We start from the raw sequence: 26,660 nt of genomic DNA on the forward strand, positions 1-26,660 counted from the left end.
CCATTACGCTGTGGTGTTCCACGCGGTGTCGACTATGAAACAATTCCACATTGTCTTAAGTGAGCCCAAAACTCGTAACTTAGATACTCACCTCCTCGATCAGATCGTAGGAATTTGATCTTCTTGTTACGATGATTTTCAACTTCACTGTGAAATTGCTTGAACTTTTCAAACATTTTAGACTTGTGTTTCATCAAGTAAATATACCCATAGCTACTGAAATCATCAGTGAAGGTGAGAAAATAACGATATCCACTGCGCGCCTCTATGCCCATTGGTGTGCACAGATCAATATGTATGATCTCCAACAAGTCACTTGAACGCTCAGTTGTTCCAAAGAACGGAGTCTTTGTCATCTTGCCCATGAGGCATGGTTCACATGTGTCAAGTGAGTCCAAAAGTCTGTCAGCATGAAGTTTCTTCATGCGTTTTATTCCAATATGACCTAAGCGGCAGTGCCACAACAAAGTGGCGCTATCATTATTAACTCTACATATTTTGGCCTGAATGTTATGGATATGAGTGTCATCACTATCGAGATTCAACATGAACAAACCCCTCACATTGGGTGCATGACCATAAAAGATATTACTCATATAAATAGAACAACCATTATTCTCTGACTTAAATGAGTAACCGTCTCGTAGTAAACAAGATCCAGATATAATGTTCATGCTTAAAGCAAATACTAAATAACACTTATTTAGGTTCATCACTAATCCCGACGGTAATTGAAACGTGCCGACGGCGATCGCATCAACCTTTGAACCATTTCCCACGTGCATCATCACTTTGTCCTTCGCCGACCTTCGTTTATTCTATAGTTCCTGTTTCGGGTTGCACATGTGAGCAACAAAACTGGTATCAAATACCCAGGCACTACTACGAGAGGTGGTGAGGTACACATCAATAACATGTATATCAAATATACCTTGTTTGGCGTTGGTCACCTTCTTACCAGCCAGATACTTGGAGCAGTTCCGCTTCTAGTGACCAGTCCCCTTTCAATGATAACTCTCACTCTCCCGCTTCGGTCCGGACTTGGTTTTCTTCATCGAAGGGGCAACAGCTTTGCCACTCTTCTTGGAGTTACCCTTCTTGCCTTTGCCGTTTTTCTTGAAGCTGGTGGCCTTATTGACCATGAACACTTAATGTTCTTTCCAGATTTCTGACTCAGCGACTTTCAGCATCGTAAACATCTCGGTGAGTGACTTATTCATCCCTTGCATGTCATAGTTAAAATAAAGCCTTTGTAGCTAGGTGACAGTGATTCAAGAACTCTGTGAGTGATAGCTTCTGACAGGAGACCAATTCCCAGCTCAACCAGATGGTTAGAGTACCTAGACATTCTAAGCACATGCTCACTAACAGACCCGTTCTCCTCCATTTTGCAAGTGTAGAACTTATCGGAAGTCTCATACCTCTCGATCCGGGCATTCTTCTCAAAGATAAACTTCGACTCCTGAAACATCTCATATGGTCCATGACATTAAAAACGTCTCTGAAGTCCCGGTTCTAAGCCATACAAAACTGCACATTGAACTAATGAGTAGTCATCCTTGCGTGTGTGCGAGACATTCATAACTTCTGGCAACTCCGGCCGGGGTTGTTCATCACCTAGCGGTGCATCAAGGACATATTGCTTTTGGGAAGTCATGAGGATAAGCCTCAAATTACGGGCCTACTCAACAAAGTTGCTTCCATCATCTTTCAGCTTAGCTTTCTCTAGGAAAGCATTAAAATTCAGGGTTGCTACTACGTGAGCCATTGATCTACATCATAAAATTTTGCGAAGATTACTTAGACTATGTTCAACATAATTGAGTTTATTTAATCATATTAGTAATAAACTCGCACTAAAATTGACATCCCTCTAGTCATTCGAGTATCACATGATCCAAATTCACTAACTCAAGTCTGATCATCAGGTGAGTTGAGTTAGCTTTAATGGTGAACATCTCCATGTTGATCATATCCACTATATGACACATGTTCAACCTTGTCTCTTGTGTTCCGAGGCCATGTTTGTACATGGTCGGCTCGTCAAGTTTAACACGAGTGTTCTGCGTGTGCAATTGTTTTGCACCCGTTGTATGTGAACTTAAAGTCTATCACACCCGATCATCACGTGGTGTCTCGAAACGATGAACTGCCGCAACGGTACACACTCGGGGAGAACGCAATTTTATCTTGAAATCTAAGTGAGGGATCACCTTGTAATGCTACCGTCATTCTAAGAAAAATAAGGTGCATAAAAGGATTAACATCACATGCAAATCATAAGTGACATGATATGGCCAGGAATTTGTGCTTCTTGATCTCCATCACCAAAGCACCGGCATGATCTCCATCGTCACCGGCGCCACACCATGATCTCCATCATTGTGTTGCCATCGAGCTTGTCGCGCTAACTATGTTGTTACTACTAAAGCTACTGACTAGCAATAAAGAAAAGCATCTCCAAGCGCAAAATAATTAAAGACAACCCTATGGCTCCTGCCGGTTGTCGTAGCATCGATGTGCAAGTCGATATTTAACTATTACAACATGATCATCTCATACATCAAATATATAATATCATGTCTTTGGCCATATCACATCACATCATACCCTGCAAAAAAAAGTTAGACGTCCTCTAATTTGATGTTGCAAATTTTATGTGGCTGCTATGGGTATCTAGTATGATCGCATCTTACTTATGCAAAACCACAATGGTGATATGAAAGTTGCTATTTAACCTTCTCCACGGACCGCCTCGGTCAAATCTGATTCAACTAAAGTTGGAGAAACAAACACCCACCAGTCATCTTTATGCAACAAGTTGCATGTCAGTCGATGAAACATGTCTCTTGTAAGCGTACGAGTAATCTTGGTTCGGGCCGCTTCATCCAACAATACCGCCAAATCAAGAAAAGACTAAGGAGGGCAGCAAATTGAACGTCAATGCCCACAAACTCCTTTGTGTTCTACTCGAGATATCATCTACGCACAGACCTAGCTCATGATGCCACTTTTGGGGAACGTTGCATGGGAAACAAAAAATCCTACGCACAAGCAAGACCAATCCTTGGTGATGATCATCTACGAGAGGGGAGATCGGATCCACATACCCTTCTAGGTCGCTAAGTGGGAAGCGTTAAGAAATGCGGTTGATCTAGTCAAACGTCTTCATGATCCGAATCGCAAGCGTCCCATGAACTCCGTCCCGATCTAGCGCCGTACGGATGGCACGTCCGCGTTTCAGCACATGTACAACTCGATGATGATCCCGGCCGTATTGATCCAGCAAGAGATACGGAGAGGTAGCTGAATTCTCCTGCAGCACGACGGCATGGCGGTGATGATGGTGGAGATACTCCGGCACGGCTTCGACGTGCCATACCGAACTAGCTATGGGGTGTCACGAAGTGGTGGAGGGAGAGAGGATTGCAACGTGGCTTGATGTGCCAAAAGCATCTCTCACCTCCCCTATATATATGTGGGAGGGGAGGGGTGGCACCCTAGGGACAAGGCCCTAGGGTTCGGCCGGCGCAAGAGAGGAGGAGGAGTCCTCCTCCAATATGGTTTGGAGGCAGAGTCCTCCTTCCCAATTCGGTTTGGCCCTCCACCTCTCTTTCCTTCTCCTCTTGGCTGAATAGGCCCACTTGGGCTGGTGCTACCTCTTGAGCTTGCGTTGGTTCTTCCCTTGAAGAGGAAAGGCTGATGCAGCACAATAGCAGTAAGTATTTCCCTCAGTTTTGAGAAACCAAGGTATCAATCCAGTAGGAGTATCAAGCCAGGTTTCCAAAGTACGTGCGAAAAATAGCAAACTTGCACCCAACGCTACAAAGGGGTTGTCAATCCCTTCACGATTAATTGCAAGGTGAGATCTGAAGGTGGAAAGTGCAACAAAGTAAAAGTGTGGAGCTGAAAATATGATGTGAAGTAGACCCGGGGGCCATAGTGTTCACTAGAGGCTTCTCTCAAAATAGCAAATATTACGGTGGGTGAACGAATTACTGTCGAGCAATTGATAGAACCACGCAAAGTCATGACAATATCTAAGGCAATGATCATACATATAGGCATCACGTCCGAGACAAGTAGACCGATACTTTCAGCATCTACTACTATTACTCCACACATCGACCACTATCCAGCATGCATCTAGTGTATTGAGTTCATGACGAACAGAGTAACGCCTTAAGCAAGATGACATGATGTAGAGGGATAAATTCATGCAATAGATATAAACCCCATATTTTTACCCTTGATGGCAACAACACGATGCGTGCCTCGCTACCCCTTCTGTCACTGGGTGAGGTCACCGCACGGTATGAACCCAAAACCAAGCACTTCTCCCATTGCAAGAATCATAGATCAAGTTGGCCAAACAAAACCCACAACTCGAAGAGAATTACAAGGATATGAAATCATGCATATAAGAGATCAGAAGAAACTCAAATAAGATTCATAGATAATCTGATCATAAATCCACAATTCATCGGATCTCGACAAACGCACCGCAAAAGAAGATTACATCGGATAGATCTCCATGAAGATCATGGAGAACTTTGTATTGAAGATCCAAGAGAGAGAAGAAACCATCTAGCTACTAGCTATGGACCCGAAGGTCTATGGTGAACTACTCACGCATCATCGTAGAGGCAATGGTGTTGATGAAGAAGCCCTCCGTATACGAATCCCCCCTCCGACAGGGCACCAGAACGTGCCCCAGATGGGATCTTGCGGAGACAGAAGCTTGCGGTGGCGAAAAAGTATTTTCGTGGATCTCTCCCGTGGTTTTGGATTTTTCGGGGATTTATAGGCGGAAGAAGTAGGGCAGACGAGCCACAGGGGGGCCACAAGCCTGCTAAGCGCCCCCCCCCCCTGGCCGCTCCTAGGGGGCTTGTGACCTCCCCTGGTGGCCTCTGCCTTGGTTCTCACGCCCCTTGCGTATCTTCTATTCCGGAAAAAATCTTTTCAAAGGTTTAATTCCGTTTGGACTCCGTTTAATATTCTCCTCTGAAAAGGGTCAAAAACACAGAAAAAACAGGAATTGGCACTTGGCACTGAGTTAATAAGTTAGTCCCAAAAAACATATAAAAGGCATACAAAACATCCAAAGTTTGACAAGATAATAGCATGGAACCATCAAAAATTATAGATACGTTGGATACGTATCAATCAACAGCAACCAAAATATGTGTATACCCATTGGAGGAAGGAAAAGGTCCCATATAATCAAATCCCCAAACATCAAAAATTATAGATACGTTGGAGACGTATCAGCTGGCTACCAGACCACTAGGGGCTGGTGCGCCACCCTTGGGCCTCTTTCGTTCTCTCCCGGGTGGGTGGCCCCTCCCGGTGGAACTCTGGAACCCATTCGTCATTCCCGGTACTTTACCGATAATGCCCGAAAAACTTCCGGAAGCCAAATGGATATCTCCTATATATCAATCTTCGTCAGTGGACCATTCAGGAAACCCTTGTGACGTCCGGGATCTGATCTAGAACTCCAAACAACATTCGGTTACCAACATCAATAATTCAACTATACCAAAATGTCGTCGAAACTTAAATGTGCAGACCCTGTGGGTTCAAGAATCATGTGGACATGACCGAAACACTCTACGGTCAATATCCAATAGCGGCACCTGGATGTCCATATTGGATCCTACATATTCCACAAAGATCTTTATCGATTGAACCTCTGTGTTAAGGATTTATTTAATCCCGTATAACAGTCCCTTTGTCCTACGGTATGTTATTTGCCTGAGATTCGACCGCCGGTATGTCTATACCTATTTCAATCTCGTTATCGGCAAGTCTCTTTACTCGTTCCGTAATACAAAGTCCCGTGCCTAACTCTTTAGTCACACTGCTTGCAAGGCTTGTTTTTAATGTTGTATTACCAAGTGGGCCCCTAGATACCTATCCATCATACAGAGTGACAAATCCCAGTCTTGATCCATGCTAACTCAATGGACACCTTCGGAGATACCTGTAGAGCACCTTTATAGTCACCCAATTACGTTGCGACATTTGACACCCACAAGGCATTCCTCCGGTGTGAGTGAGTTACATGATCTCATGGTCATAGGAGTATATACTTGACATGCAAAAAACAGTAGCAATAAAATAACATGATCACATGCTATGTTTATAGTTTGGGTCTTGTCCATCACATCATTCTCCTAATGATGTGATCGCCTTATCAAGTGACAACACTTGTTTATGGCTAAGAAACCTCAACCATCTTTGATCAATGAGCTCGTCAACTGGAGGCTCACTAGGGATAGTATTTTGTCTGTGTATCCACACATGTCTATGAGTTTCCATTCAATACAATTCCAGCATGATAATAAACGATTATTTTCAAACAAGAATTATAATAATAACTATTTTATTATTACATCTAGGGCGTATTTCCAACAATTTCGATCTTCTGGTTTTTGGAATTCCCCGCGTTCGTCCTTTTATTACCACGACCGCACCCAGCGGAGGCCCCATAGTTCTCTGTGGACGACGACGATGATGACAAGGGAACGCCCTTGTGGCGCATGCCTGCCAGCCAGCCCCGGGCCTTGCGTTCGCGACGGCTACGCACAGTGCCTTGGCATGGGTCTGCTCTGGCGACATTGGGAACCTAGAGAGCTAGGTCCACGCTCGCAGGTACGCTGGGCACAAGGGCCACCTCATCAAGTCAACAAGGTGTACCTCTCACGCGATGCCGAGACACAGGAAGACACACACGTGCCGCCGAGACAGGGCGCTCCTTCGCGGGGTTCCCCTGGGGGCCTCGCGAGGCGGGCCTTACGCCTCAGGAGCCTCTGTACCCACGCCTCGGGGTTGGACCCATGCTTGGCAAAGAACGTCAGGCAGAAGTTTATTTTCAATCCAAAATAGCATTCGATTCGAAGTTTGGAGAACAAATACCTTTTTCCAAGCCCCACGGGGCCACATGTTGCATTATAGGAAAGGAGAAATGACATAAGGAAAAGAAGGGTGTGCCCTTGAGGCGCCGACGCCGGAGACCGCGACGCCCGCGTCGCGCGCACACTCAGTCGGAATTCGCCTCCTCCTTCACGTGGGCACCCACGAAGCCATCGGAGTCGTTGTCGCCCCCGCCGCCACCGGAGGAGGAGCTGTTGCTGCTGTCGTCGGTACCGGACGGGCCACTGTTGCCACTGCTACTGTCCTCCATGTAGTGGTCGAGGTGATTGCCGCTGCTTCTGAAGACCTTCACGAAGAGCGTAGCGGCCCCGTCGAACTTGAAGTGGAGGACGTGTGCGTCCTACAAGCCCTAGGAGAGGGTGAATGAATTCCACCCATGCTTGAGGAACAAGAAGCTGAGGGAGTTGAACTCCTTCGCCACCCAGGTGGGCCCGTTGCAACAGCCGCCCTACTACAGCCATAGGCCCAAGGGTGCGAGCTCCTCCATCTCCTCCGCGAAGAAGTCCGGGAGCCGGAGCCAGGTGTGGGGCCTGTTCTCCACTTGCATGAGGAACTCGTTGGCCGCGTCGATAGAGTGACTTCGCGACTTAGGGGGCGGGCGCCTACACCGCCATGTCGGCCCCGTTTGTAGTTGCTCTGTCCGTCGCGGCCGTCGTGCCCACCATGCCGGCGGACAACACCCCTCTCGCGGATGCTCAGGCTGCCACGAGCCGCCGGTGGGACCGCCTGCATTCCCCGGGAGGTGCCTTAAGTGCAGTGACAGGCGCGCACGGATGACCCCTTCCCCTCACCGGCCGTCGCACACCCACTCCCCTCTTCACCGTCGTCTCCTTTTCGGCAGCAGAGGACCTCTTCGCTGGTGCCATCACCACGACGACGATGAGCGGGGATGGAGAACAAGGGCGAGAAGGTCGGGGCAGGAGGTCCCTCCCCATTGCCCTTATATGGGGCCTCTGAGCGGCCTGTTGGTCTATGCCACCTCGCGCGTTCCCCACGGACGGAGGATTAACATGGGCAATAATTGCCCCGTGCCGTGCACAGGCTTTATGTCAGCGTCGGACGGGTACCGATGTGACATGGGAAGCGAGAGCGCCCTGTGACCTCCACATGTCATGTGTCCCGCCCGACTCTTCGGTGGAGAAGGCCCGCGCCGTTCCTTTCCCCACCATTGGACAAAACGCGTCTAGTGTTCGCCCACGGGTTGTGCCTCTGGGCCCGAAAGCCCAGAGAAGCCCAGGGGTGCAACTTGCTGCCTTACGATGCACATCGCGGCTTGGGAATCGGCCCATCACCGTGTCGCGCGTTGTCGTGAAGACACCTCCCTCGTGAGGCTTGCCCCAGCAACCGTCGACAAGGATTTCGAGGCGCCCCCGCGGGTAGTGACGAAGGTTGATCCGGGGGCTTCACAAGAAGGACGACCAAGGTAGTGTGGGTTGGCAACATGGCCTGGAAAGGACGAGTACTAAGGAGCGCTGAGGGGCTACCCCCCCCCCCCCCCGAGGCCTCGTCGCCCGACGGGGAAATGGCCATAGGAGCTCGGCGCCACCCCCCCCCCCCCCCGAGCGAGGCATGGGAAATGCGCTAGGGGTGTCAAGAGACCTCGCAAAGGGAACGGGGACACGCCAAGCATAACAGTCGAACATCGCTCAAAACAAAGGTATATTACAAAATGTCTAACATCCTTGTCAGGGCCGAGTAGTTTTGGATGCAACAGGAAAAGGAAAGTCTAGGCGGAGGAGGCGTTGTCTTTGTCGTGGACCACGGAGGCCCCGACACCGGCACTGTCGCTTCCCTCAGGAGGCTCCACTTGGATGAAAAGATCCAACACGGACTCCACGTGCTCATGCACCTCGTCCCTGAGGGCGTCCCGGAGGTCCGGGGGCACCGGCTCTATCATGCCGGGGAGGCCGAACGCGGGATCACGGAAGCGCAGATTCGAGAAAATGCGCGTCTGCCCGCGACCCAGAAGGTCGCGCGTGCTGTACTCAATGTCTTCGTCCACCTTGGAGACGCCTCACTCCAGTGCCTCCACCACCTTGAGGAAGAAGTCGAGGTAGCCCCCGTTGCCATGCATGTGAGGCGGTGGTGGGGCGTCCGCGACGAAGCGACGGAGCGCGCCGTTCACACGGAGGGCGAGCTCTAGGAACTGCTTGGCGTGTTGCGCCTCCATCATCTGTGTGTGTGACGCGTCATCCTTGTTCGCGTGCACAGCGTCGGTAGCCTCTTCGACATGGGCCTGGAGCGCCGCCAACTCCTCCTTGGTGCGCTCCTCACCCGTGAAGGCGGCCTGGAGTGCGGCCTGAATGTCCCGTAGTTGGGCCCTGAGTGCGCCTGTCTCCGCTTGGAGTGTGTCGCACCTGAGCTGCAGGTGGTCCTCCTACCGGTCGAGCTTGTCGCAGTTCAGGTCCACCTCGCGCCTAGTGCCCCATGGGGCAGGCATGGTGAGTTGGGCTACGCGCTCCCATGGCTCGACCGTCGCCCCTAAGGGGGTCGTGGGTCCCTCGGGCCTCGCCAGGACGCGCGTGGAGGAAGAGACCTCCCCAGAAGGTGGCACACGAGAGGACAGCGCCTCTGGGGTGCATGTGTCCTGAAAGGTTCAACAATCCAGATTCGTCGAGTCAAGAAAGGCAGCAACAAGAAGCAACGACGATGGTATACTTACTCCTCGCTAGCGGCCCAGCGCCGTCGGGGCATGGCCAGTCATAGCTCTGAAGGCCCCGCACGCGTCTCGTCGCTGGAAGCATCCCTTTTGGCTGCCATGGGAAGGGAGGAGGAAGAAAGGAGGCGGCATTTGCACAGAAATGGTGGAGCAGCACGAGGGCGGGAGGAAGGAAGAAACAGTGAGGTGGCATCACCGCTCGGGGTGGCCGTTTTGTAGTCGTGATCACAAACCTCGAGGCGTCATGGGAGTGGAGGGGACGTGCGCCCCGTCATGTGCCGCGTGCCACGACTAGCCCATGGGCCGTTTTGGCTAGCACCGCCTCTTTCCCCGACAGGCTGCCACGTGCGGGAAGAATGGCGCAAGTGGATGGCGCTGATCAAGAGCAATGATGGCACGCCTTATGCACGGGCTTTGCATCGGCCCACTCTGGGCGGTTCCCGAAGCATCGCGGGGGAAGTTCCGCGTCACATCGGATCCCACGCATCGAGCCGAGCCTGCACGCGATGAGGACCCGCGTCGCTTTGCCTTCACCATGTGGAGACGTGCACAACGCGGGCCCGGGGGCTACTGTCGGGCCTCTCGGACCGGGGGTACCCAGGCCCGTCGGCCCACGGCCCCGTGCGTGATGCGGTGGAGCGAGCCTGGTTCGGCCAGCCGGCAAGCTCGTGGAGGAAGACCCTCACGAGGGCCCCTGCCTCGTGAGGCAAGCGTCAAGGGTCCACCACCGAGGATCACGAGGGGACGCCCACAACAAGGGCGCGTCTTGAGGCCGGCCCTGAGGCTCTCGTGAGGCGGGCTCACCGAGGGCGACGTAGGAGGACCCCATGGACCTACACCTTCGTGCGGGTGATGCAGGTTGTGCATGCAGCGCAGGAGCAATGCAAGCTCACACGAACAGGGAGGATTTCCTCTCACAAGATAAGGAAACGGGGCCAGCTAGCTTGCTCCCAAAGTGACTCTGAAGAGTTTCCTGATCGGTGCAAGAATACTAAAGCTGGGGGATCGACAAGACGGAGATCACCCCCGAGCCCACCAGCGCATCATGAAGAGAAGCTTTTGCAGGCGGAGACCACCTTTGTCAGGGCGGACTACAGTCATGTCCCCTTTTGAAATGACCGTTATGGCAACCCTTCCCGCCAATGTTTTCGGGGGAAGAGGACCAAAGCTAGTATAAAAGGGAGGCCCGGCCTTCGTAGTAGGGACCCCGACCCCCATCGTCTCTAGTAGGGCAAGAAATCACCTTTGTACTCATCTTCCACCTCAAGCAAACCAAAATCAAGTAGGAGTAGGGTACTACACCGCGAGGTGGCCCGAACTTGGGTAAACTATCGCGCGTCTTGGTTCACTTCCCTTATGCTCGTGCCGCCAGAGATTCGTCGTGAAACTGAGAGGTGGAACACGGTAGGAGAGCGAGCACACCCCAAAGTTCGAACCTTTTCGTGGGTCTGCGGAGCCCCAATTCTAACAACTCCTACCAACCTCCTCCCTAGGGCATGCGAGTAGTGCTTTGCTTCGAGAAAGCTAATAAAATCTTGCAATAAGTATATGGGTTCTTCATGATTAATGCGAATCCATGAATATACACACTCTCACCTCCACATATTTTCAAGAACATACCGAACAAGCCACTCAAATGGTGACCATTCATAGTGACAATCCACTCAAAGTGTGATCGTTCATAGTGACAAGCAAAAGTAAATTTTAGCACGTACCGAAAATGTTTCCTTACCAAGTTCCACTTACCAAAGGCGCCTCATTCCCCGACAACGGCACCAGAAAAGAGTCTTGATGACCCACAAGTATAGGTGATCAGTCGTAGTCCTTTTTATAAGTAAGTGTGTTGAACCAACAAGGAGAAGAAGGAAATGACAAGCGGTTTGCAGCTAGGAATTATCTCCAAGTGTTGTAAATGATAGTGATAGATAGTTTTGTCGCAAGATAATTCGTAACAAGTAACAAGTAAAAATTGCAGGAAAGGTGCAGCAAGGTAGCCCAATCCTTTTTGTAGCAAAGGACAAGCCTAGAAGTACTGTTATATTAAGAAAATGCTCCCGAGGACACATCAGAATTTCTATCTAGTCATGTTCATCATGTTGAGTTGATTCGCGTTCATTACTTTGATAATTTGATATGTGGGTGGACTAGTGCTAAGGTGATGTTCTTACTTGAACAAACAACCAACTTATGATTACCCTCACTCCCAAGCATCCGCAACTACGAAAGAAGAATTAAGATAAATCTAGCCATAGCATTAAACGTGTGGATCCAAATCAGCCCCTCATGAAGCAACACATAAACTGGGGTTTAAGATTGTGTCACTCTCGCGACCCATCATCAACTTTCTACTCCAAAGTGACTTCCCTTAGGCCCATAACATGGTGAAGTGTCATGCAGTTGGCGTTCACATGACACCATTAAGAGAAGTAATAACATACATATCATCAGAATATCAAACAAATACCAACTTTACATGATTACTTATAACAAGACTTCACCCATGTTATTAGGAACAAAAGTAAATACTCACGCCTCATCAACATGTTCAAGATCAAAGGTATAATAATTATGATTAAGGATCTTAACATAGTATCTTCCACCAAATAATCGAACAAACATCAACTACAAGATATAATCAACCCAACACCCACATGTACCAATCTAAGGTTTTGAGACAAAGATTGGATACAAGAGGTGAACTAGGGTTGGATATGAGATGGTGCTGGTGAAGATGTTGATGAATATTGGTCCTCCGACGAAGGAGGAAGCGTTGGAGAGGACGATGGCTTCGATTTCCCCCTCCCGGAGGAAATTTCCCTAGCAGAATCTCTATGCTGTAGAGGAAAAGGGCCTCTGCCCAGGTTTTCGCCTCGAGATGGTGGATCTTCATCCCGAAAGGTTGTTTATTATTTTTCTAGGGTAAAACACACCATATATGAGAATAGGGGCGTGAGAGGGCCAACAGGGAGCCCATAAGCCATTAGGGCGCGACTAGGGGGTGTCGGCACCCTGTTGGTTTGTGGCCAGCAGGTGGCCCCCCTTTGGTATATTTTCGGCCCAATAATTCTTAAATATTCCAGAAAAATTCTCCATGAAGTTTTAGGTCATTTGGAGTCTATTGGTTTTTCTGCCTTTTTCTCGGTTTCCTCGTCCTGAATTCGAGTTTCTAGATATTTTCCTCTTTGTGATGTACCTCGCATATTCAGAGGTAAATGGCATAAGAATTGTATGATGATAGGGGATAATGCACAAGATTAACACAAATACCAATAATCATTCATGATGTCAAATGGATGTATCAACTCCCCCAAGCTTAGACCTTGCTTGTCCTCAAGTGAAAGCCGAGGTTGAAAATGATGACCACATGATTTGAGAGGGAGGAGCCGGTAAAAATAAAATACGGACATTGATACGTCTCCAACATATCTATTATTTTTGCTTGTTCCATGCTATGATATTATTATTCTTGGATATTTTTATTATCATTTTATACCTTTTTATATCATTTTCGGGGACTAACCTATTAACTTAGTGCCAAGTCGATTCATGTTTTCTGTCGTGTTTTTGTTTCACAGGAAATCAATATCAGATAATATCAAATTGTCCGGAAACTTTTTGAAGATTTTTTATTGAAGATAAGGATCACCTAGAACTTGGAGGCCAAGGAAAATCTTGCCGGAGGGCCCCACACAACACCAGAGCACGCCCTAGGGGGGCACCCTGATGTTGTGTGGGCACCTCCACGCTCCATTTGCCCTACCTCCTCCAATATAAATTCAGCAATATTCCAAAACCCTCAAGGGAGTCGACGAAATACTTTTTCCGCCGCCACAAGCCTTTGTTATCGCCAGATCCCATCTGGAGTCCTTTTTCGGTACTTCGCCGGAGGGGGAACACATCACGGAGGGGCTCTACATCAACCTTGTCACCTCTCCTATGATGCGTGAGTAGTTCACCACAGACCTACGAGTCAGTAGGTAGTAGCTAGATGGCTCTCTCTCTCTCTTTCTCTTTGTATCTCAATACAACGGTCTCATTGATCTTCATGGAGATCCATTCGATGTAATGACTTTGGGCGATGTGTTTGTTGGGATCCAATGAATTGTGAGTTTATGATCAGATCTATCCTTGTTTTATTTGAGTTCTTTGCTGATCTCTTTTATTCATGATTTAGTATAGCCTTGTATTTCTTCTCCGAAGTTTTGGTTTGATTTGGCCAACTAGATTAGATATTCTTGCAATGGGAAGAGCTGCTCGGTAATGGTTTCGATCTTGCGGTGTTCAGTCCTAGTGACAGAAGGAGGTTGATAGGCATGTGTTGTTGCCATTAAGGATAACAAGTTGGGATGAATTCTTATATTATTTTGTCTTGACTACATCATGTCTTCGTTCTTAATGCATTACTTCATTCTTATGAACTTAATACACTAGATGCATGTTGTTAGCGGTCGATGTGTGAAGTAATAGTAGTAGATGCAGGCCGGAGTCGATCTACTTGATTTGGATGTGATGCCTATATCATGATCATTGCCTTGGATAGCATCATAATTGTTTGCTTTTCTATCAATTGCCCAACAGTAATTTGTTTAACCATTGTATGTTATTTTCTTGAGAGAGATGCCACTAGTAAATCCTACGTCCCCCGGGTCTACTTTTATTATAAGATCAATCTCGTTTACTTATACAAAAATACCAAAAATACTTGCTGCACTTTTTTATGTTTTACTTATTTATCAATCTATCATATATCATTTAATCTCGCTTCTTGACCGTCGAGAGATTGACAACCTCTCGTGTGCGTTGGGTGCAAAGGTTTGCGTTGTGTGTGCAGGTGCCGGTGTTGCTTGGTTCTCCTACTCGATTGATAACCTTGGTTTCTTAACTAAGGGAAATACTTACTCTACTGTGTTGCATCATTCTCTCCTCTTCGCGGATAAAAATCCAAGACAGTTTACAAGTAGCGGGAAGAATTTATGGCGCCGTTGCCGGGGAGGATCAAGCCAACATCATCAACAATATTCAACTCTCATCTTTGCATTTACATTATTCACAATTTTCCTCTTTGCTTGTTTGCTATGTTTTCTTTTGTTGCCATGTACCTTCTATTTTCTTGCATCTTTCGCTTGCTAAATATCTATTGATAAGGATCCTCATCCACTTGCTAATATTTTCAAAAGGCCAAATTATGATGAACCAATTCTTAGTGAGTTGAGTGCACTTGATTATCTCTATGAAGTTTTGTTTGAAAATCATGAATGTGAAAATTTTGATGAAGTGTTGAAAGAAGAAATTTATAAAGTGATTCATGATATCTCCTTGATTGAAAAGTATGATTGCAACGATGTTACTATAAATTCTATTAGTATCAATTATGTTAATGATATGCAAAACTACAAGCTTAGGGATGATAATTTTGTCATGTCCACTACTCATTGTAATGATCATGATTGCGGTGACGCTTCTTATGATTTTGAAAATTTATTTAATCCTCATGATAAATATGTTATTGATAACAAGGTTTGCAATAGAATAAAAATTGGGTTTGGACGATTGTCAACGTTAGGTAAAAATAATCCCACATATTTGGAGAGTGTTCAATCTTGTGATTTTTTTTATAAAAGTGAGTTTGGAGAGGTCATGACTTTAGTTAATGTTAATCCCACTACCTTGGAAGATTGTAAGGCTTTTATGCATGTGGATAATGAAAATAATGCTTTATGTGATAGTTATATTGTTGAATTTATTCATGATGCTACTGAAAATTACTATGAGAGAGGAGCATATGCTTTTACATATTGCAATAATATCAAGTTTCTTCTCTATGTGTTGGAAATTTTGAAGTTATACTTGTTTTGCCTTCCTATGCTAATTGATTGTTGTTCCCATAACTAGTTTTCTCACAAAATCCCTATGCATAGGAAGTGGGTTAGACTTAAATATGCTTGCCATGTGATTCATGATGCTCTCTTTATGTTTATATTCTTTACCTTTATGCGAGCATCATTAAAATCATCATGCCTAGCTAGGGACATAAAATGATAGCGCTTGTTGGGAGGCAACCCAATGAATAAATTTATATTTGCTTCTTGATTTCGGTTTTCGAGTGTTTGCACAATAATTCTTATGTTATGATTGTGTTTTTTAAGTTTTGTTTAGTGTTTGTGCCAAGTAAGACCTTTAGGATGATTCATAAGATGAGTAGAAACAATTCAATCTGAAAAAGACACTTTCTCTCCGTAGCACAAATTTTCATTTTTTACTGGAGCATGATAATGAGCTGAAATTTAAAAACAGTATTGTGCTACAAATTCTTTATGTTTCCCTAATTTGTCAGAATTTTTAGAGTTACATAAGTATGGTTGTAGTACATATTACTAGAGACTGTTCTTTTTAAGACAAATTGTGTTTTCATTGTATTGCTTGCTTATTTTGATGAATCAATGGATTGTATCGGGGGTGCAAGCCATGGGAAAGTTAGAACACAGTACCTATAATGCAATTATAAAATCTGAATGGGTTTCCAATAGTATGTATTGTAGTAATTTGGTTGGTTATACTAACGGATCTCACGAAGGTTTTGTTGAGTTTTGTGTGATTGAAGTTTTCAAGTTTTGGGTGTGACGTTGATGGATGAAGGAATGAAGAGATGCAAAAGCCAAAGCTTGGGGATGCCCAAGGCTCCCCAAGGTAATATCTAAGGAGACTCGAGCATTTAAGCTTGGGGATGCCCCGGGAGACATCCCCTCTTTCTTCTAACGACTATCGCTAACACACTTCAGGCTATATTTTTATTCGTCACATGATATGTGTTTTTCTTGGAGCGTCTTGTATGATATGAGTCTTTGATTATTATGTTTCACAATCATCACCTCTGAACACATTTTCTTGAGATGGCCTCACGTCATCATAATTTGTTAGAATTGCTTCTTGTGCTTCACTTAATTTTGTTAAGCTAGGTGGTTGCTCTAGTGATTCACTTATATCTTTTTGAGCACGGTGGTGCGAATGTTTTGAAGAAACTTGTCATCATTCTTCACTTATATCTTTTTGAGAATGTTATATGTTTTGTTGGTACGCATTGTTGTTTCCATTAAGGATAACAAGTTGGGTAAATTCTTCTATGCTTTTTTCTTCACTACATCATGTCATCGTTCTTAATGCATTACTTCGTTTTTACAAACTTAATACACTGGATGCATGCTCGATAGCGGTCGATGTGTGAAGTAATAGTAGTGGATGCAGGCAGGTGTCGGTCTACTTGATTTGTATGTGATGCCTATATTATGATCATTGCCTTGAGTAGCGTCATAATTATTTTCTTTTCTATCAATTGCCCAACAGTAATTTGTTTACCCACCGTATGTTATTTTCTTGAGAGAGATGCCACTAGTAAATCCTACGTCCCCCGAGTCTACTTTTATTCTAAGATCAATCTCGTTTGCTTATACAAAAATACCAAAAATACTTGGTGCACTTTTTATCTTTTATTTATTTATCAATCTATCATATATCATTTAATCTCGCTTCTTGACCGTCGAGAGTTTGACAACCTCTCGTCTGCGTTGGGTGCGAAGGTTTGCGTTGTGTGTGCAGGTGCAGGTGTTGCTTACTTCTCCTACTTGAATGATAACCTTGGTTTCTTAACTGAGGGAAATACTTACTCTACTGTGCTGCATCATCCTCTCCTCTTCGGGGATAAAAATCCAACGCAGTTTACAAGTAGCAGTCATGAGAGCATCATGAATATTAGCGTAACGGCAAGTATTTTATCATACATCTTCTCATAAACAAGTAAAAATCGATTCACAACTATTGGGGTATGAAGCATAAACCTTATTGAAAATCAAAAACTATGTTCTCAGTCATTGGTACAATCATAATTCATCATATTTTCTGAGGAGAGTCTATGTAACAGCTTTCTTATTAGCAAGTTCACATACTCAACTATCATTTAATCTTATATGATTGCTCACACTCAAGTCATATTTTTGGAGCTCGTGTTTCCATAGGACACATAGGAAGATAGGGGCTTAAATGATTTTCCACCCAATTCGTTTACCTCAAGGATAATGTCAACAATAATGAATCGCGATAGTCTACATCCACTTGGATATACAAGTCTGAATCTTTCCTCATCACATGATGCTTGCCACTATAGAGTTAATAGGTAGGAAGTGGAGTAAACTTTGTTGACTCACACACATGGATGAACTCCAGAAGATAAAATATAGGCCCTTCGCAGAGAGAAGCTGAGATTTCCATGCGCTTTTAAGTTTTTGGATGTGTAAACTTTATTATGCAGTCCATCGCTTTTATCTCTTTGCCGTCGCAAGATCGTACAAAGCTTATTTACCCTTACAATAAAATATTACACATGTTTAGGAGAAATTTTTATTGCTTGATGCACCAATGATAACTTACTTGACGGATCTTACTTAATCCATGGGTTGGTATGGTGGACTCTCATGGCAAGAAACTAGGTTTCACGGTTATGGATGCACAAGTAGTATCTCTACTTAGTGCGGAATTTCTTTGGGCTAGAAAAAGATCTAAAGCAAGCACCACATGTTAAAGGATCCAAACCCATGTAACTTCTGTGTGGATGTAAACTACCATAATCATTACGTTGTCTTCCATCTCTAGCATCAACACTTGATCAATATATAATATTTGACAGGGGCTCACAATCATAAGAGATGTCCAAGATAGTGTATTTATATGTGAATCTTCTCTCCTCTATCATAATCTTACTTATATTGCAGCAATGACTAATACTTAGTTTGTTTACTATCAATAACTTTTATCACTTATACCCTTTTACGTGTGAAGTCGTTACTTCTCATGAGGTAAGAATATGATCTTTCTATTTTTTTATTGCCATGCTATGATGATGGGTGCATACAAGTAAAGCAAGCAAACTCAACTAATCTTTATTATATAACTCTCACACTCGGTTACAAGGATAGATAGATATGAAAGAAAAAATTCTAAGCAAAGCAAATCTAAAATTTTAATTCTCTAAATCACGAAATATCTAAGGATCAAACTAAGATAGATGGTAATGGTGGAAGTGATGGTGATACGATACCGGGGCACCACCCCAAGCTTGGAACAAGCTAAGGGTGGTGCCCATACCCATGTACTCATGCGTCCTTTGTGGGTGATGGTGGTGTTGAGGTAGTAGACCTGTTCTCCGTTAAACTTAGCAGGGTATACTTTAGTTCCCTCATCTTGTGAAATAGTTGTTGAATAATTGCAGTGTTATTTTGTCCTTCCACCATGATATGTCTATTTTCAGGCCACCAAGAGACTTTTCCTGCATCACTTTCACTTGGACGAGAGATTTCCTAATTGGATGGTATATGCGAGCGAGAATATTATCTACTCCATAATTATGAATCAAATTGTGAAAGTTATTTGCATGTAACCTCCTAAGGGACCTCCTTGTGGTAGATTCACCTTGGGCTTCCTAAGCTAGTTGGGCTCTCCTCCCCATTGGTGGGCAAGGATTCAGGAAAGAGGATATGTCAGCTAGCATTCCACGTTCTGAGGCCGTGGGGTGCACTTCCAGGGAGTCCCGGGGCCCTTATCCCGAGATAACTTCCTCGGAGCCTTCTTATTTGATTTCCATCTGCAATAGCCATGCTTGGTCCTTGATGTCGTTGTAGGAGGACGAAGACATAGCTCCACTCCTTTGGTAATCTGTCAGAAAAATAGCGTGAAACAAGAACACATGAAAAACTCGTGATGCGGTGGTCAAAATAGTCGGGAGTATATATAATTATTTTCCAGGTCAAAATATGTGTTCGGGAAGAAAACGGAGTCCACGAGGCACACGAGGGCCCCACAAGCCATCAGGGCGCGGCAAGGAGGGTGGTCGGGCCCTGTTGGCTTGTGCCTCCCTCGTGGGTCCACATGACTCCTTTTTATTTTTGGAATTCACTAAAATACCAAAACCAACAAAACATATTTTTTGGAATTTTTGGAGTCGGTTTTCTTACTGTTTCACGTACCTACTCCCCTTTTAGGTTTCTTGAGCGTTCTGGAAGGTCTCTCTTATGCGCTCCTGAGGTATTCTTACTTTAATAATGTTAGTTTCAACATTAATGGGCGTACCTGATATGTACTGCTTAATTCATTGCTCATTTACCACTCTCGGATTTTTGCCTTCGAAGTTATTGATGTTTATAACATTGGAGCGATATATCTCATTGACAACATATGGGCCTTCCCATTTGGAGAGGAGTTTACCTGCAAAGAATCTGAAACAAGAATTGTACAAAAGCACTAGATCTCCTACATTGAATTCTTCTTTTTCGATTCTCTTATCATGCCATATTTTAAGTTTTTTTTTAAATAACTTTGCATTTTCATAGGCTTGTATCCTCCATTCATCTAATGAGCTAATATCAAATAACCTATTTTCATCGGCAAGTTTAAAGTCATAATTAAGTTCTTTAATTGCCCAATAAGCTTTCTGTTCTAACTCAACAGATAAATGACAAGCTTTTCCATAGACCATTTTATATGGGGACATCCCCATGGGGTTTTTATAAGCAGTTCTATAAACCATAAAGCATCATCAAGTTTCTTAGACCAATTCTTTCTAGACCTATTGACAGTCTTTTGCAATATTAATTTTATTTCTTAGTTGCTCAATTCAACTTGGCCACTAGACTTAGGATGATAAGGTGATGCAATTTTACGGTTAACATCATATTTAGCTAGGAGTTTACGATAAGCACCATGAATAAAATGTGAACCACCATCAGTCAATAAATATCTCGGGACTACAATCCTCGGGAAAATTATGTCTTTAAGCATTTTAATATGAGCACTACTAGTTGGAATAGCTTCTACCCACTTAGTAACGTAATCAACAACAACTAAAATATGAGTATACCCATTAGAGGAAGGAAAAGGTCCCCAAAAATCAAAGCCCCACATCAAATGGTTCAATAAGAAGTGAATAATTCATAAGCATTTCCTGATGTTTACCAATGTTACCAAAATTTTGACATTCATCACATGAAAGGACATACTTACAATCATATTTAAAAAGAGTAGGCGAATGGTAACCTGATTGTAATACCTTGTGTGTAGTTTTTTTCACCAGCACGGTGTGCTCCGTAGGCCTCAAAAAGACACTTCCTTAGGATCTATTCATGTTCATGCTCAGGTATACAACATCTAATAACACCATCTACTCCTTATTAATGAAGATGTGGCTCGTCCAAAAAGTAATGTCGTAAATCATAGATTTTTTTGTTGTTGATAGGTGAAGATACACAAAGTAATTTTTGCAACAATGTAATTAGCATAATCCGCATACCAAGGAGTACTACGTGAAGTATTTATAAGAGCAAGTTTCTCATGAGGAAAACTACCATCAATAGGTAGTGGATCATCAAGAAGATTTTCCATCCTAGAAAATTTATCTCCTATAGGGTTTTCACCTCCCTTCCTATCAACAATATGAAAGTCAAATTCTTCGAGTAAAAGCACCCATGTGATAAATATAAGTTTATCATCTTTATTTTCCATAAGGTATTTAATAGTAGCATGATCAGTGTGAATAGTTACGTTATAATCAACAATGTAAGGTCTAAACTTATCACATGCAAACACAACTCCTAAGAATTATTTTTTAGTAGTTACATAATTTCTTTGGGTACTATCTAGGGTCTTACTAGCATAATGAATAACTTTCGATTTCTTGTACACTCTTTGCCCTAGAACAACACCAACATCATAATCACTAGCATCAGACATGATTTCGAATGGTAAGTTCCAATTAGGTGGTTGAACAATATGTGCAGAAATTAAGGCTTTCTTAAGTATTTTGAAGGCTTCTACACAATCATCATAAAAACAAAAGGAATATCTTTTTGAAGAAGATTAATAAATGGCCCAGAAATCTTTGAGAAATCTTTAATGAAACGCGTGTAGAAACGAGCATGACCAAGGAAATTTATTATACCTTTGATATCTTTTGGTCAAGGCATTATCTCTATTGCATCAACTTTGGCCTTATCCACCTCAATACCTCGTTCGGAAATTTTATGCCCAAGTACTATACCTTCATTCATCATAAAGTGGCACTTCTCCCAATTCAATACAAGATTAGCTTCTTCACATCTCTCCAAAACTCAATCAAGATTGCTCAAGAAATCATCAAACAAGTCCCGTAAACAGAAAAATCATCCATGAAAACCTCAATAATCTTTTCACAAAAGTCGAAGAATATAGCAATCATACATCTTAGAAAGGTAGGAGGTGCATTGCATAGACCAAAAGGCATATGACTATAAGTATAAGTTCCAAAAGGACAAGTAGCGGTAGTTTTCTCTTGGTCTTCTTTTGACATAGGTATTTGAGAGAATCTAGAATACCCATCAAGAAACAAAAGTGTGTGTGATTGGATAATCTTTCTAACATTTGATCAATAAAAGGCAAGGGGTAATGAAGTTTTCTAGTAGCTTTATTCAATTTCCTGAAATCAATTACCATCCTATAACCAATTATTATTCTTTGTGTAATAAGTTTATTTTTATCATTAGGAACAATAGTTATACCACCTTTCTTAGGAGCACAATGAATAGGACTTACCCATCTACTATCAGCAATAGGATAAATTATACCTGCCTCGAGAAGTTTTAGTATTTCAGTTCTTACCACCTCTTTCGTCTTAGGATTGAGATGGTGTTGATGATCAACGACACGTTTAGCATCCGAGTCCGTATTAATCTTGTGCTGTCAGAGAGTGGGGCTTATGCCCTTAAGATCATCAAGATTATATCCAATAGCAGCCATGTGCTTCTTTAGAGTTTTGAGTAACCTCTTTTCTTCATTCTCTAAAAGGTTAGCACTGATAATAACAAGATATATCTTCTTTTCATCAAGATAAGCATATTTCAAATTATTTGGTAATGTCTTAAGCTCAAACATGGGATCTCCCTTAGGTGGAGGAGGATCCCCTAAAATATCAAATGGTAGGTTGTGCATAAGGATAGGTTGTTGATCAAAGAATATCTTATCTATTTCATTCCTTTCATTCATATGCATATCATTTTCATGGTTTAGCAAATGTTGTTCTAGCGGATCAGCAAGAGGTACAACAATGGAAGAAAGACCAATTATTTCATCCTTATTAGGCAATTATTTTTCATGTGGCTATTAACTAATCTTGGAGAAATTAAACTCATGGGACATATCACCAAAGCTTACTTTGACCTTCTAAGTGTTAGAATTATGCCCTAGAGGCAATAATAAATATATAGTTATTATTATAATTCATGTATCAAGATAATAGTTTATTATCCATGCTATAATTGTATTGAATGAAGACTCATTTACATGTGTGGATACATAGACAAAACACCGTCCCTAGCATGCCTCTAGTTGGCTAGCCAGTTGATCGATGATAGTCAGTGTCTTCTGATTATGAACAAGGTGTTGTTGCTTGATAACTGGATCACGTCATTGGGAGAATCACGTGATGGACTAGACCCAAACTAATAGACGTAGCATGTTGATCGTGTCATTTTGTTGCTACTGTTTTCTGCGTGTCAAGTATTTATTCCTATGACCATGAGATCATATAACTCACTGACACCGGAGGAATACTTTGTGTGTATCAAACGTCGCAACATAACTGGGTGACTATAAAGATGCTCTACAGGTATCTCCGAAGGTGTTAGTTGAGTTAGTATGGATCAAGACTGGGATTTGTCACTCCGTATGACGGAGAGGTATCTCGGGGCCCACTCGGTAATACAACATCACACACAAGCCTTGCAAGCAATGTAACTTAGTGTAAGTTGCGGGATCTTGTATTACGGAACGAGTAAAGAGACTTGCCGGTAAACGAGATTGAAATAGGTATGCGGATACTGACGATCGAATCTCGGGCAAGTAACATACCGAAGGACAAAGGGAATGACATACGGGATTATACGAATCCTTGGCACTGAGGTTCAAACGATAAGATCTTCGTAGGATATGTAGGATCCAATATGGGCATCCAGGTCCCGCTATTGGATATCGACCGAGGAGTCTCTCGGGTCATGTCTACATAGTTCTCGAACCCGCAGGGTCTGCACACTTAAGGTTCGACGTTGTTTTATGCGTATTTGAGTTATATGGTTGGTTACCGAATGTTGTTCGGAGTCCCGGATGAGATCACGGACGTCGCGAGGGTTTCCGTAATGGTCCGGAAACGAAGATTGTTATATAGGATGGCCTCATTTGATTACCGGAAGGTTTTCGGAGTTACCGGGAATGTACCGGGAATGACGAATGGGTTCCGGGAGTTCACCGGGGGGGCAACCCACCCCGGGGAAGCCCATAGGCCATAAGGGTGGCGCACCAGCCCTTAGTGGGCTGGTGGGACAGCCCAAAACGGGCCTATGCGCCAAGGATAAGAAATCAAAGGAAAAAGAAAAAAAGGGAGGAGGTGGGAAGGGAGGGGGACTCCCTCCCACCAAACCTAGTCCAACTCGGTTTGGGGGGGGGGGAGTCCTCCCCCTTGGCTCGGCTGACTCCTTGAGGGTCCTTGGACCCCAAGGCAAGGCCACCCTCCCTCCCACCTATATATACGGAGGTTTTAGGGCTGATTTGAGACGACTTTTCCACGGCAGCCCGACCACATACCTCCACGGTTTTTCCTCTAGATCGCGTTTCTGCGGAGCTCGGGCGGAGCCCTGCTGAGACAAGGTCATCACCAACCTCCGGAGCGCCGTCACGCTGCCGGAGAACTCTTCTACCTCTCCGTCTCTCTTGCTGGATCAAGAAGGCCGAGATGATCGTCGAGCTGTACGTGTGCTGAACGCGGAGGTGTCGTCCGTTCGGTACTAGATCGTGGGACTGATCGCGGGATTGTTCGCGGGGCGGATCGAGGGACGTGAGGACGCTCCACTACATCAACCGCGTTCTCTAACGCTTTTGCTGTACGATCTACAAGGGTACGTAGATCACTCATCCCCTCTCGTAGATGAGCATCACCATGATAGGTCTTCGTGCGCGTAGGAAAATTTTTGTTTCCCATGCGACGTGCCTCAACAGTGGCATCATGAGCTAGGTTCATGCGTAGATGTCTTCTCGAGTAGAACACAAAAAGTTTTGTGGGCGGTGATGTGCGCTTTGCTGCCCTCCTTAGTCTTTTCTTGATTCCGCGGTATTGTTGGATTGAAGCGGCTTGGACCGACATTACTCGTACGCTTACGAGAGACTGGTTTCATCGTTACGAGTAACCCCCTTTGCTCAAAGATGACTGGCAAGTGACGGTTTCTCCAACTTTAGTTGAATCGGATTTGACCGAGGAGGTCCTTGGATGAGGTTAAGTAGCAACTCATATATCTCCGTTGTGGTCTTTGCGTAAGTAAGATGCGATCCTACTAGATACCCTTGGTCACCACGTAAAACATGCAACAACAAAATTAGAGGACGTCTAACTTGTTTTTGCAGGGTATGCTTGTGATGTGATACGGCCAACGATGTGATGTGATATATTGGATGTATGAGATGATCAAGTTGTAATAGAAATATCGACTTGTACGTCGATGGTACGACAATCGGCAAGAGCCATAGGGTTGTCTTTATACTAACGTTTGTGCTTGCAGATGCGTTTACTATTTTGCTAGGATGTAGCTTTAGTAGTAATAGCATGAGTAGCACGACAACCCCGATGGCAACACGTTGATGGAGATCATGGCGTGGCGCCGGTGACAAGAAGGTCGTGCCGGTGCTTTGGTGATGAAGATCAAGAAGCACGTGATGATGGCCATATCATGTCACTTATGAATTGCATGTGATGTTAATCCTTTTATGCACCTTATTTTGCTTAGAACGACGGTAGCATTATGAGGTGATATCTCACTAAAATTTCAAGAACGAAATTGTGTTCTCCCCGACTGTGCACCTTTGCTACAGTTCGTCGTTTTGAGACACCACGTGATGATCGGGTGTGATAGACTCAACGTTCACATACAACGGGTGCAAAACAGTTGCGCACGCGGAACACTCGGGTTAAGCTTGACGAGCCTAGCATGTGCAGACATGGCCTCGGAACACATGAGACCGAAAGGTCGATCGTGAATCATATAGTTGATATGATTAGCATAGGGATGCTTACCACTGAAACTATACCCAACTCACGTGATGATCGGACTTGGGATAGTGTAAGTGGATCATGAACCACTCAAATGACTAGAGAGATGTACTTTTTGAGTGGGAGTTTAGCATATAATTTGATTAAGTTGAACTCTAATTATCTTGAACATAGTCTAAGTCCACTTTGAATATATTTGTGTTGTAGATCATGGCTCACGCGACAGTCATCCTGAATTTTAATACGTTCCTAGAGAAAGCTAAGTTGAAAGATGATGGAAGCAACTTTGTAGACTGGGCTCGTAATCTTAAGCTAATCTTACAAGCTGGGAAGAAGGATTATGTCCTTAATGCTGCGCTAGGAGATGAACCACCCGCTACGGCTGATCAGGATGTTAAGAACGCTTGGTTAGCACGTAAGGAGGACTACTCAATAGTTCAATGTGCAGTCTTGTATGGCTTAGAACCGGGACTTCAACGTCGCTTTGAGCGTCATGGAGCATTTGAGATGTTCCAGGAGTTGGAGTTTATATTTCAGAAGAACGCCCGGATCGAGAGGTATGAGACCTCCGATAAATTCTATGCTTGCAAGATGGAGGAAAACCCGTCTGTCAGTGAACATGTGCTCAAAATGTCTGGGTACTCAAACCGTCTAGCTGAACTGGGGATTGAACTCCCGCAAGAAGCTATCACTGACAGAATCCTTCAATCACTGCCGCCAAGCTATAAAGGCTTTGTGTTGAACTACAACATGCAAGGGATGAACAAGTCCCCCGGCGAGTTGTTTGCGATGCTGAAAGTCGCAGAGTCTGAACTCCGTAAAGAGCATCAAGTGTTGATGGTGAGCAAGACCACTAGTTTCAAGAGAAACGGCAAAGGCAAGAAGGGCAATTCGAAGAAGAGCGGCAAGCCTGTTGCCAATCCGCCGAAGAAACCCAAGGCTGGACCTAAGCCT

This window comes from Hordeum vulgare, chromosome 4H (genome assembly GCF_904849725.1).
Source record: "Hordeum vulgare subsp. vulgare chromosome 4H, MorexV3_pseudomolecules_assembly, whole genome shotgun sequence".
Classification (NCBI taxonomy): domain Eukaryota; kingdom Viridiplantae; phylum Streptophyta; class Magnoliopsida; order Poales; family Poaceae; genus Hordeum; species Hordeum vulgare.